The sequence below is a fragment of the Podarcis vaucheri genome (assembly GCF_965113315.1).
Source record: "Podarcis vaucheri genome assembly, chromosome: 11".
Lineage (NCBI taxonomy): Eukaryota > Metazoa > Chordata > Lepidosauria > Squamata > Lacertidae > Podarcis > Podarcis vaucheri.
In genome coordinates, this window is record NC_138749.1 from 32,463,177 (window position 1) to 32,476,487 (window position 13,311).

Genomic DNA, 13,311 nt, shown 5'->3' on the forward strand with positions numbered 1-13,311 from the left:
CATTTTATTTACTGGTTCCTTCTCTATCTTCTGGAAAAGGTACTGGGAGTGTACTGCAGCATAACAATTAAAGCAAGCCTAATCAATTTTTAAAAAAGTTAGGGATTCAGAAACATCCCAAAATTTTAACTCCAAAGGGGTTGGGCTTTTGTGAGCAGCCAGGTGGTCATGTGAGCTGGCCTTTAAGCATCTCACCCTTCCATTTCAGGTCATAATGTCCTCACCCTTCTTCCATATTACCTGATACACTGAGTGGTTCAGTAACTTGTCCTTGAGTAATACTCAGCTTGACCATGCGAATCTTGGGAGTAAGAGTGAGGGAGACCCTGAAGGAGGCCTCAGATAAAGACTATGTACACTCTAATCTGTTTGCAACAGAAAAATGTAGGGTTTTTTCCTGCCAATATGGAACTGTTCATGCTAGTTCTCAGAATGCTTTCAATCTAGATTGCTTCTAGATCTTGCCATCCACAAAGGGGTGTATGGTTACTTGATACACATTTGGAAAAAAACCTCCCCTTTATTAGGTTATTCATGCTGTTTTGTCCCCATACATGAAGAAGGAAGTGTGAATTGTAATCTTGGTGTACACTCACTCCCTCAGCATCACTGAGTTAGTGTGGATACACCTGGCCCCAATTGCCAGGGCCACTTAACATCTGTTTTCAAATGGACACACTGCAGAGTAATGCAGACTCAACCTGCAATGAGTTTTTATTTTTGGAATGAAACCATTTTCTCAATAAGTGCTTTTCAGGGGCAAAAAAGATGCAGTAAATTTAGATTGTGTGTGGACTACATGGGGCGGGGCGGGGAGTAGTCATACTCCATTGATTCTAGAACAAAATGTTGTGTCTGCACAGCCAAAGTCATGTGAAGCTAGTTAAATTCTGGCTAGGAAATTATTTTCTATTACTGTCATTTAAGGGGGGGGGTCACTTTAAGAAAATTCAGTTGTTGTGAATGTAGTTTGCTTTACCAAGCTTTAACCAAATCCAGACTTTTGTGGGGACGGAAGAACTTGGCTTAACTCTTAATGAATAGCTGAAAAATCTTATGCATGTCCCTATCCCCCTATCTGCCCTGCCATTGAGGCCCAGTGTAGAAAAGCTGAAATCCTGAACAGAAACCATTTCTTCCTGTCCCGTTCCATTAGAAAAGTAAATAAATGACACAAAGCTGTTTATTCTCACAAGACCTCCAGTCCATTCTGTTGTGCAAACGTGTTTGGATAACGCTGATGAGCTGTCTACAGGACTGACCCACTTTTCATCCTCCAGAAGTGGATAAATTAATATTGTGGGGTTTATAAAGGATAAAGTGTCAGAGAAACCCGATTGCTATTTTAAACATATGAAATTGCAAAAATTAGCAAATAATGACAATGGAAGCAATAACTCTGAATTGCAGCAAAACATTTTATATTTAGTCTCTTACTTGGTGGGGGGGGACGACTCAGTTTGGTTAAACAAGTAACATTTTGATTTGGATTGAAAACTAGCTTGATATATTATAAGTAGGAAAAATCATGACTTAAAAATAACAACCCAAACTTTGTAGCCTTCCTTCATTGGCATAATAACATCATCTCAGGGCCATATTCAATCTATTTGAAGGTCTTCTCTTTTTTTCTCCTGGAAGCAAATTCTGCTGGGAGTCAACAGAGACAACTTCCACTTAAATGCATTGATGCCTGAGTTAAAGCATCCATGGTACAACAGTTTTCATCTATAGTTTAACTATTTTTTAGCAAAGTTTACCCAATTATGAGTGGAGAATTATTCTGCATTTTAAAAGCCTTTGGCAAAATATTTTATAAACTGCTATTACTTTTGTGAGGTTTGTTGAGTAGAAAAGGAGTACAATCTAATAATTTACTTTCTTACTGAAACCCAGGCAATGCAAATGAGAGTAGGATTTTTGTCAGATTTGACAATCTCAAAGGACACCCTGTTTCCTTTTTATGTATTGCCCTCATTACACCCAGTTGGCATCCTGTTCACGCTATCAGTTTTAATCAATACATATAAGGTATGCTAAAAACAGAGAAACATTGTAGTTGATGGGTGCAAGGAGATTTTCACAGCAGCAGCAAGAAACGCATAAAATGTAATCCATGGAAATTTAGGGATGACTAAATCCATTGAAATGGGATGCAGGTGGCGCTGTGGGTTAAACCACAGAGCCTAGGGCTTGCCAATTAGAAGGTCAGTGGTTTTGAATCCCTGTGATGGGGTGAGCTCCCGTTGCTCGGTCCCTGCTCCTGCCAACCTAGCAGTTCGAAAGCATGTCAAAGTGCAAGTAGATAAATAGGTACTGCTCCGGCGGGAAGGTAAACGTGCGCTGCTCTGGTTCGCCAGAAGCGGCTTAGTCATGCTGGCCACATGACCCAGAAGCTGTACACCGGCTCCTTCAGCCAGTAAAGCAAGTTGAGCGCCGCAACCCCAGAGTCGTCTGTGACTGGACCTAATGATCAGGGGTCCCTTTACCTTTACCTAAATCCATTGAAATAGGTGGGACCTGGGTGGTTATTTCCATATTAATTCACTGAGACTTTTCAAGCATGCTTACTTTTTTCCAGATTGCATCCACAGTATGTACCATAAATCTTCAACAATATTTAGTTGAAAGCAACCTCAACTGAAATCACTGGGGCCTATTTCCAAGTAGGCATGTTCAATTTAGGGTAGCAAAATACACAAGGTGGACAGCAAAGGGTACAAAGACGAGTCCTTTTTACAATGCATTTGGAGGGGGGTAACAATTGCTTGATGCAATTTCATATAACCTCCCTGCAAACAAATCAGGATGAATGCTCAATAAACAGAACATCTGGAAGGGGAGGGGGTTTGTTGGGAAAGAGCACCAGAAGAACTTTTATTACACAAACTGAATTTGCTAGCATGTGATGGAATCCCACTTGAAAACAGCATCAGTTACTAGGTCTACCAGTTGAAAAATGGCAGGAAAAAAGGTAAGGTTAAGCACTTAAATTGTAATCTCTTCACTGTTCACTGTCCTTGCCTATGAAAGTTTACACCCCAATAATTTGTTATAGCCAGTTTAGATGAAATATTAATTGTGCGAGTGCCATCAATGTGTGTGTTTTTTGTTCTGTTAATAATGGTCTCCCTTTTCTTGCCATGGGCCAAACAAAAATGTTCTCTCTAAAGCTGCTATTTGCATTTCAAGGGAATTTCCACTGGTGTGAAGACAGAATTTTCATTGATGCTATTGTCTCTCCATCCCAACATTGCAGAGGCTTCCTCTTAGCAACTATGTAGCTCAGGAGTCCCCAAACTAAGGCCCACCGGCCAGATAAGGTCCAAAGGACTTGTTTATCCGGCCTGCGGTGGCGCCTGCTGCCGCCACCCGCTCATACCAGCGCTGTGCTGCACAACTGCCCACTTCCGGGTCGGAGGAGCACCGGAAATAGTTTCTGTGCATGCACAAGCGTTATTTGCACATGCGAGTTATTTCCGGTGCACATCCAGGTTGGAGGAAGCCCATGCACATGCGCTCCTCTGACCTGGAAGTGCGCTGGAAATAGCGTGTGTGCACGCGTATGGGCACGTGCTCCCCACCCTCTGGCCCGCTGCGCGATCGGCGCTGGAGGCACTGGCCCAAGGCGCTGTAAGTTTGCTGACCCCTGATGTAGCTTGATGGCAGAGCATCTCCTTTGCTTGCAGAAGGTCCCAGGTTCAATCCCTGGCATCTCCAAGTAGGTTTGGGAAAGACCCCTGCATAAATCCCTGAAGAGCCAATGCCATTGAGTGTAGATAGTGCTGAGTTAGATAGACCAGTGATCTGATTCAGTTTAAGGCAGCTTCCGATGTACTTACATAACAAAAAAGTGCATATTAATTACACCCATGCAATGGAAGTTGCATGGTCCTAATGAGTCGTAGAGTGTAGACCAGCCAGAGATGATCACTCAGCCCTACGCTATTGTATGTATGTATACTGCCTTTCGGCTGAAGATCACAGGGTGGTTCGTAACATAAAAACAAAAAATACATAATAATGACTTACTTTCAGGTACTCAGGTTCCAGAACAAATAAGCACCTTGGGTGACACTGACAGCCAAGACATCTGGAAGGTTCAAAGGAAAGGTTTGGTGCCTCCCTCACTGATATTGCCAAAACCAGGAGAAAGTTGCAGATCTGATAATCTTTATACCAGCTGATGATGCCAAAATGTTCTTTGTGTCAGATGAATATTTTTATCTCTAATATTTTTATTACTATTTATTAAATGTATTAGTTGCTTTTTTCTATGACAACTCAAAGTGACTTACAATACAGTACAGCTAAGGTGAAGCTCATCAAAAATTTGTTTGCCAGCTTTTAGCAGAAGTCAGTTATGGACAACACTGATTGGTCCTGTGACATCACAAAACCATCTCCCTTTCATTGCTGATGTAGTGCTATACCTTTTAAAAAAAATACTATTGTGCTTCTTAAGACAAAATACATGGACAAACATATATTTACTAATCTAAATCTACAGGCCAAACTTTAAAAATAGGTGAGGTGAGGTGAGATGGGTGGAATGTGGAGTAAAACTGATGGCGAATGGATCAGAATTAGAATCTTTGGTGTATATGTCTGCCTCTTTTGCAGAAAAGCCAAATGGAAGCCACTCAGCAACAGCAGAAAAGAATGTGGATTATAGCCAATGTTAACGCTACTCGGGGTAGACCCTTTGAAATTCATGGACATGACTAACTTAGATGCATTAATTTAAACAGATCTACTTTCTATAAGACTAGCACCTGAATGTTTGCACCTGAGTGTTTCCATAAATCCTTTTTTGAACAGTTGATCAGTTATTTAAACGGCACAGAAGCTGGTTTAAAAGCAGCATCTTTCTCAGACAACACAAACTGCCAGAGCCCCAAAATGATGTCACCCTGCTTGGATTAGTCACTGCCTGCAGTGAGCTCAGAAGTGCCAACTGCTATTAAGAATATTGGGTTGACCCTCTTTTCCATCCTTATGCTAGCAAGATTGTCATTGAAAACAATGGGAGTTCTGAGAGTGGGGGGAGAACAGAAGGAATAGTCTCTTTATTTTAAATAACTGTCACTGTGGCTTCTATGAATAGCAGCTTACCTTTCACTTCTCAAGGCTAGCCATTGATAACTTCCAGGTGTTACAGTCTGCAGTGGCAAAAAAAGAAAAAGAAAAAGAAAAAAATCGAGTAACTGGGTACAGAGGCAGGGGATGGGGAGAATACATCAAATGTGCTGCCTTCCGGAAGTTATCGATGTACAGCTCCAATCAGCCCCAGGCATCATGACCAATGGTCAGGGGTGATGGGAGTTGTAGTCAAATAACATCTGGAGGGCACTACGTTGGCCATCCCTGTCATAGAGTCATCCGTCAGACACATACCAGTCAAACTTTCTCTTCCTGTACTTGCTACTTTTTATCCAACATGGTCCTTTCTTTTCCTGCCTGTGTTATTTAGATTGCAAGCAGGGTGCAGTACAGAGACTTGCAGACTCCCGGTACCGAATAAATGTTTAAGAACAGCAGCAAAACACAGATGGGGCAGGTATATCAGGCTAGAAAGTGATGAAGATGCTGTTTGTTTAAAGACACAGTTTTGTGCCTTAGGCATGTTCCAGTCAAAAACCCATTGAAAGTTGCTCGAATGACAAACATCACTGAAGTGAATGTGGCTGCAACAGGAGCAGGGCTTAGCAGCTGGAAATCAAAATGAAGGTGAATTCTAATGGTTATTTTTCACTGTAACATATTGCAGTCCCGGATGATACCAATATCAGATATCTTCCATCCATGTGTGTTGACCGAGACTAGTTGTCCCAAGGTAGAAGAAGATAAGCTGTAGCTGTCTGAATCTGCTGTTAGCTGCAAAACATGGGATTTGGCTTTTTAAAAGGAAAATGAGACATTTCTTCACTGTTTTTTGGAGTAAAAAATGGGCAGGAGAAAACAATGAAAGAGCATGGTAATCAGGTCCCATTATATCATATAAAAGTTAGCAAACAATAAAAGGGGGGAAGGTGTTTAAAAAACAGCAGCAGGAAAGCTAGAGCCATTCACTATGTATATTTGAAAGAGTTTCAGTGTATCTGGAAAGTAACAGAATTTCTATATCAAACAGTCTAGTTTTTGAAACTGATGCCTGAATATTTTCTGCCATAATAGCACCTGTGCAAGGCCTTTGCCTTGGGCAGGCTTAGCCACCCACCCCTTTGTGATCCGTTGTTGTAGCCCAAGGTCTCTTGATACAATGGGAATTGTGCAATACAGATGGAAGCAGGACTGAAGGTTTTCAGCTAGAAGTCAGGTGCCTTCAGCAAGAGCAAGAAAAAGGCAGGGTGGCTGGAGCATTTTGCAGCTCAGCAGTTCATGTTTACAGAGACATGAATGTGAGCAACAGTTCAAGATTAAGGTCGGGACCACTCAGCAAGCTCACAACCTGTCCATTTTTCTAACACTATTATAACAGTTTTCCATAATTGCCTAAAACACATTTTTTTTGTTTGCTTTCTTTCTTTTTTTAAAAAAATAATGGGGTAGCTTTTGCATTGTTTCCTGCAAACATGATCAGCTAGTTTTAAAAGAGGAAGAAAGGGGAAGTCATCCTTATCTCATTTACATGGATGTGAGTTTCTGTTCACCCCACCCCCACCCCGGCCCACTTACTTGAAATTAAATTCTCAGGAGAAATGTACTTCTTCTTTTTTTTAAAGGTTTTTATTTGCTTTTTTTCCAAGGTCAAAGTACATCGTTGTTGACACAACAAAAGCAGTTTTACATAAAAGAAGAAGGTTACAAAAGAGAAGAAAAAAAGGAAAAAGAGAAGAAGAAAAAAGAAGAAAAAGAAGAAAATCGCTTTTCCAAATCTATTTTCATAATCAACTGGACTTCCCCACATCTTCCATCCCCTGCTTTCTTTACAATAAAAATAAATAGCAAATTGATACCTTATTTTATGTGTTTTTGTACTTTCATTTGAGAGAAATGTACTTCTTGATATAAGAGGAAATAATTTCTGGACAACAGCAGGGAATATAACTAAGGCTCTTCCAGACATTTTCTAATGTGAAGAATATACATTCAATTACACAAGAAATGTCTCGTGTGTTTCTTTGTGTGTTTCTTTGCTGTTGTATGGGGATAGAGAGTGTTCTGTTCCACAGGCAAGGCGTATAATTTGCCAGGGTTTTGAGTTCTGACCAGTTTACAGTATGTTAGATTCAGACTGTATTATCTCAACAGGAGAGCACAGAAAGGGAACAGACACAGAGGATCAGAAGCAGTCAGGGAACATTAACTGCATACATGCATAATTATTACTACAGTGACCTGATGGAAATTCTGCAAGGATTTCAGAAATACTTCTCATATCCTTAACTCTAGCTGTGTGACTGCTCAGCTGTAATATGAGGTATATAAAGAATCAAATCCTTTTATTTTCGTGTGTGTGTGTGTGTGTTTGTGTGTGTGTGTAGCACACTTCCCACAACTAATATGAAAATTAAATACAAACAAATGACCATTTATTTCTACAGGAACATTACCATACCTTGACAAACTGTAGAGCTATATAAAATTCAACAGAACATTTTTATATCAGCTGAAGCATAGAAGCTGCACGACCACAAAAGAATGCAATATTAAACTGTTTTGATTACTCCCTGTTCTGGTCTTTGTGTATATTTTAATTTGTCCTAATAGAAAAGTGTTTATTCACCAGGACTAAACATTCAGGCACTTCATGCATACCATAGTCTATGTATCATGGTGTATATTTTGACCAATTAAACAATTACATGACAATTTAGTGCTGCTGATGGATCAGATCAAAGCATTAAATGTGTGAAGTGTCTACAGATGCTAATATTAATAAATCACAATCCACTTGTCCATAGCTTTATGCTAGCCTGCCTCCACATAAGGTCAAACTAAAAAAGTTTTCTGACAAGTGCTGCATGTTTCCTTCTTTCTGTCTTGTTTCTGCGGTTGAATTTAGGCTAAGCTAAATGTTTAACAGAAGCAACGCAGAAAACCAAACAAAAAAGAAATCTACTAATTTAGCTTTAAAATAAAAGTTAAAGGGACAGAAGTGCCTTTAAATTGTGCAATAATCCTTCCAGTCCTTTTGCATCCCAAAAGACTACAAATGTGACCAGACACTGCAAAATGGCAAGTTGTTTATCAGTAGTCTGTGTTCCAAAGTGACACCTGTAAATTCCTTCTCTTTTTGCATCAGCAGAATTAAGATATCTATAAAAAACCCTCCAAGCCACTTTTCTGCATATTAATGCATAAATATGCATAGCAAAATGACCTGTCCCTCACCTTGAAGATGAGATACATTGCATCAGATTCTTCCCTGCCAATCTAGCTACTTTCTGTAGGATGTAGGAAATCTCTGCTTCATACCAACAGGGAATGATACCAGGGTGTTTGTTTTGTTGTTTTATAGTTAAAACATGGGCATTTAAGCCTTTGCTATCTCTTAGGCATTCAACTCACTTCAAGGATGCAGTGAAACAACAGCAATTTTCTAATGTCTATAAGATGTACGTAAATGTGATTAGCTCCTCCCTACTGTAGCTTCTTGAAAGTTAATTGTTTCTTTTATACCCATAAATGACTTTGGGAATCGTCTTTCACACAGTGATTCTGCTGTACACGCATACTGTTACTTGAAAATAAAATATATTATTTAATTGAAAATGCTTCCATTTACAACCGATTTTTTTAGAATTAACATGCCAGGCTACAGTCCCAAGGGTGTAGAAACACCCCAGGCAGAGGTGCAACTAGGGCTGAGCCCCAGAGCCAAATTCCACAGCCCCCAGAACACTAGGTGCCCCCAAATAACCTTGTAGAGTGCAGTGCACAGGGCCCACGGCAACACCTGGATTAGCATTCTGGGGCCCACTGGGACTGATGCTGGTCACTGCAGCTTCCTTCCTTCCTTCTTAAGTTTTAAAAATATTTTATAAGGCAACCAGCCAGGCATGTACATGGTTTCAGAGACTTTAAATAGATTATCCCTTTTTAAAAGAACAAAATGGTGCTTATTCCCCAATACATGTGCAGCAGAGGCAAACTCCATTTTATTCCAGTACTCATGATGGTGCTATGATTTAAGGAATGTTGGAGCAGTTGGGTAGCATGGAATGGTGGCAAGAGGGGGAGAAGAGGAATGTTAATTGTGAGCTTTACAAATGAAGTCAGAAGTCATACATATGGCTATCTAAAGCCCCTACCTGATCAAAAACCATTATCGTATTGGCCTGAATATAAGCCACACTTTCCCCCCAAATTCCAACCGTGAGTGCGACTTATATTCGCGACCTTACAAAAATTATTCAGTATGCAGCCAGGAGCGTGGGGCAAATAGCACCAGGAACGTGACAAAGCGACTCCCGCCTCGCTCGTAGTCCCCCATCTATGAGATATGAGGCATGCCTATTATTGGCAGTTTCCAAACACAATTGAATCCATTTTTGTTTCAACAGCCTTTCCTAGCTGAATGAATGAGTTTCTGCTATGGGTGTTTATTTTGTTTTTTAGACATATTTACGTTTGTGGTTATAAAAAATGTTTTAATTGTACACTGCTTTGAGGTGTGGAAGGCTAATAATAATAATAATAATATACACATTTCATTGAGTGTGAGGCCAATTTAACTTAATAGGACTTCTGTCTAGACATGGATAGGGTTGTGCTGAAAGAAGTCTTGAAGAAACTACACCAGTCTCTGATATTATCTGTAAAATGGGAATAGCAGTGACCTTCTTTATGATATCATTGTAAGGACAAACAAAAGACAACAACAACAGATTACAAAGTTGGATATTTTGTTTTATAGCTAGAACCTGGTTCTAAGCTTATAATCCAAGAGTTCCAGGTATCCTCTCTATTCTCCCAGTTTATATAATAAATAACTTCTTGAAGATCCAAAGTGGTGACTGGATTCTGTCATCAGAAAGATATGTGGGTGAGTAAGAATTTCTGTGTATCTTGTAAAACAGCTCGGCACTTGTATGTGCATGTGTAGAACTGCAAATGATTTTATGAGATTCTTGGGAATGTGTGCCTGCTTATCTAAGAGAGAAAAGTGAACTAAGAAATATCTGTCTCCTGACTTCAGCCTTGCCTGCCAAGCTTTAAATGTTTCTTTGTGTATGTTTTCTTTCTTTCTGAAGTGTATGCTGTCTCATCTCCTTCAGTAAAACTGTTAAGCATTGGAGCACACTTCCAAATAACTGTATCGTGAAGAGGAACAGAAGAGGAGAATGTATCCTGTACTGTGAACCAAATGCACAGGGCCGGGATGGGGAACCTGAGACCCAGCTCCCAATCAGCCCAAATGAGCAGGGCCAATGGTCAGGGATGATGGGAATTGTAATTCAAAACATTTGGAGGGCACTACGTTGGCTACCTCTGGTCTAAAATCTAGTCAAATATGGCCAAATAATACCTTCAAGGAATTCACTGGACAAACCCACCCCAGGTTGAGTATCCTGATAGCTGGACCAAGATCACCCAGTGATTCTGTTGCACAGCAGCAGAATACAGCAACAAGCGTAAGCCTGCCAAAATTGTGCACACAGCCCATTTACAGTGCCTAGTAACACTGCACCAAAAAAGTAATACCCTGCAAAGCAAAAGGTGTAGAGAGGGGGTCAAGGACCTAGTAAATACAGTGGTACCTCAGGTTACATACGTTTCAGGTTACATACGCTTCAAGTTACAGACTCCGCTAACCCAGAAATAGTGCTTCAGGTTGAGAACTTTGCTTCAGGATGAAAAAAGAAATCGTGTTCTGGCGGCACGGCGGCAGCGGGAGGCCCCATTAGCTAAAGTAGTGCTTCAGGTTAAGAACAGTTTCAGGTTAAGAACGGACCTCCGGAACGAATTAAGTACTTAACCCAAGGTACCATGACGCGTTAAATACAAAGCATGTTGTGAGTGATTATCCTCAAACGCAGCGTGCAGGAAGGGGAGGTTTAAGCCTTCACTCACGAAACTTCATATCGGTGAAACTTGTTGTGGAGGTGGCGGTGGGGAGTGATTAGCAAAATCAATCCTCCTGGCAAACAGGGAATATCCCCTTACTCAGGGGTCAGCAAACTTTTTCCACAGGGGGCTGGTCCACTGTCCCTCAGACCTTGTGGGGGGCTGGACTATATTTTTGGGAGGGGAATCCCCCCCCCACAACTCTCCCCTCCTTCTCCACAGCACCGGACGAGCCCCAGTGGCTGCTTACCTGTGCCTTGCGAGCGGCAGGAGCTGGCGGTGGGACCTTGAGCTGCATGAAAGGGCTGGCTCTGGAGACGGGCTGCTTAAAAAGGCACTCAGTCAACAAAGCCTGGCCCCCTTCCTCCTCTAGGCAGGGCAGGGAGAAGCCAGGAGCAGGGAGAGAGGAGGTGCCACCGTGATGTGTGTGTATGTGTGTGTGTGGGGGTGCAGCCCAAACAATCAAAATCCCCACGCTGATCAACGTGGCAATTTCCGGATCGTCCATGGGCTGGATCCAGAAGGCAATTGGGCTGGATCCAGCCCCCGGACCTTAGTTGCCGACCCATGCCCTTACTCATATTTAGGACATTCCACAACTTTCCTCAGCAGAGTTTCTTTCTTTCTTTTTAGAAATATAAGTGGCTCACATAAATGTAAACTAATATTACTCATATTTAGGACATTCCACAACTTTCCTCAGCAGAGTTTCTTTCTTTCTTTTTAGAAATATAAGTGGCTCACATAAATGTAAACTAAGCTTTAGTAATAAAGAAAACGGTAACAAAATAAGATAATGAGAGAAACTAAATACAACAGCACGAGGCAAGTCTGAGGCAAGAAAAGAAGAAGAGACAGTTGGTCCCTCTTAACTGAAACTTAACGGAACACACTGAAGGGAGGGGCTGATTCCAGAGCATAACAAACAAGCCCCGCCCACCAGATAACAAACATTCTGCTGATCAAATTAGGCCCCAGTGTTTTTCTTACAGGTTTAAGCCTTCACTCACCAACCTTCATATCGGTCAAAATCCCCCCACATGGCAATTAGCATTGAGGGGTAAATTCCAACAGATGCCCATGGGTTCTGTTTTGTAAGACGCAGGTGGTACAGTGTAACCAAAGTGCTGTCCTGCATTGATCTCTGAAACTAAGCCCAAGGAAAGGAAATGGCCAGTCAGATATCAGGGCAATCTGGGAAAACCGGGTCTATAGAAGAAGCTGAAGGCAATCACAGAAAGACCTATCAAGTGCAGGCTTGCTCTTGTAGCAAGGTAGTGAGACAAAGACAGGGTCAAACACAGCAAAGCAGTCGAAGAGCAGGCTGAATGCTTCTCAACAAAGTCTTTGCAGGGAGTTGAGGTAGGGTCAGCCCACTCATGAGGCAAGGTGAGGCAACTGCCTTGGGCACCAGGATCCACAAGGGCAGAAAAGCCGGCCTCCAAGGAAAGCACTGCCTGCCACTGCTGCAATGACAGCGCCAGCTGCAGTGTACTCCATGGAGGCTAGATCTGCCACCTCGTTGGCAGCCCCCATCATACTGCGTCTACAGTGGTCTCTCAGCAAAAAGGAGGTGCTGCTGGTCTCCCCCCCCGGATGAAATGATGGGTGCTGTCCTCTGGGGTCTCTTGGGCATTGCACCCACTTGATGTAATTCAGGGTGGGCCTTTTCTCCCACCACAATGGCTTTTGATTCCCACTTCAACCATTGGGCAAGGTTGTTTTACTGTATTTTAATATTTGGTTGGAAGCCGCCCAGAGTGGCTGGGGAAACCCAGCCAAATGGGTGGGGTATAAATAATAAATTATTATAATTTTATTATTGTTGTTGTTGTTGTTTCGACCCCACCATCCTTGTTCCCAATGTAGATCTTCACTCACTCCTTCTTTCCACCATTTTGTGGTTTACCTCAGATGCCAAAAGGTCTTGGGCCAGCCTTGGGTCCAGTCAGAGTGGGGAGATGGCTCAAGAAGCTGTGTTGCTGTCTCTCTTGGGCCAGAGAGTGTTAAAGAAAGATAGAGTTTTCTTTTTATATGCAACTACAGCAGCAAGAATCCTTATAGCCAAACATTGGAAAGCACAGGAGCTACCCACGCTGGAAGAGTGGCATTCACAGCTGATGGACTACATGGAACTAGCTGAAATGACCGGCAGAATCCGAGATCTGGGAGAAGAAGCGGTGGAAGAGGACTGGAAAAAATTTAAGGACTATCTACAAAAACATTATAAGTTATATGAATGTTGAGAATTTGTCAAGTTTTCGGGAAAAACATGCTTCAGTTTTGAGATTTGTAAAT

At 41.7% G+C, this 13,311-nt stretch overlaps 1 long non-coding RNA gene across 5 annotated transcripts; it reads right to left on the bottom strand.

The window, feature by feature from the left end:
* Positions 1-1,398: 1,398 nt before the first annotated feature.
* LOC309514717 lies at positions 1,399-12,871 on the bottom strand. Of its 5 annotated transcripts, none has more exons than XR_014212116.1 (4): positions 12,028-12,871; positions 5,116-5,162; positions 4,033-4,183; positions 1,399-1,650 (listed from the first exon to the last, which is right to left on the bottom strand). It is a non-coding gene; the product is annotated as an uncharacterized lncRNA (long non-coding RNA). The 5 variants fall into 5 exon arrangements; XR_014212117.1 differs by lacking the exon at positions 12,028-12,871 and adding an exon at positions 11,591-11,925 and having other exon boundaries at positions 1,399-1,647; XR_014212118.1 differs by lacking the exon at positions 12,028-12,871 and adding an exon at positions 11,664-11,912 and having other exon boundaries at positions 1,399-1,647; positions 4,033-4,093.
* Positions 12,872-13,311: the final 440 nt, after the last annotated feature.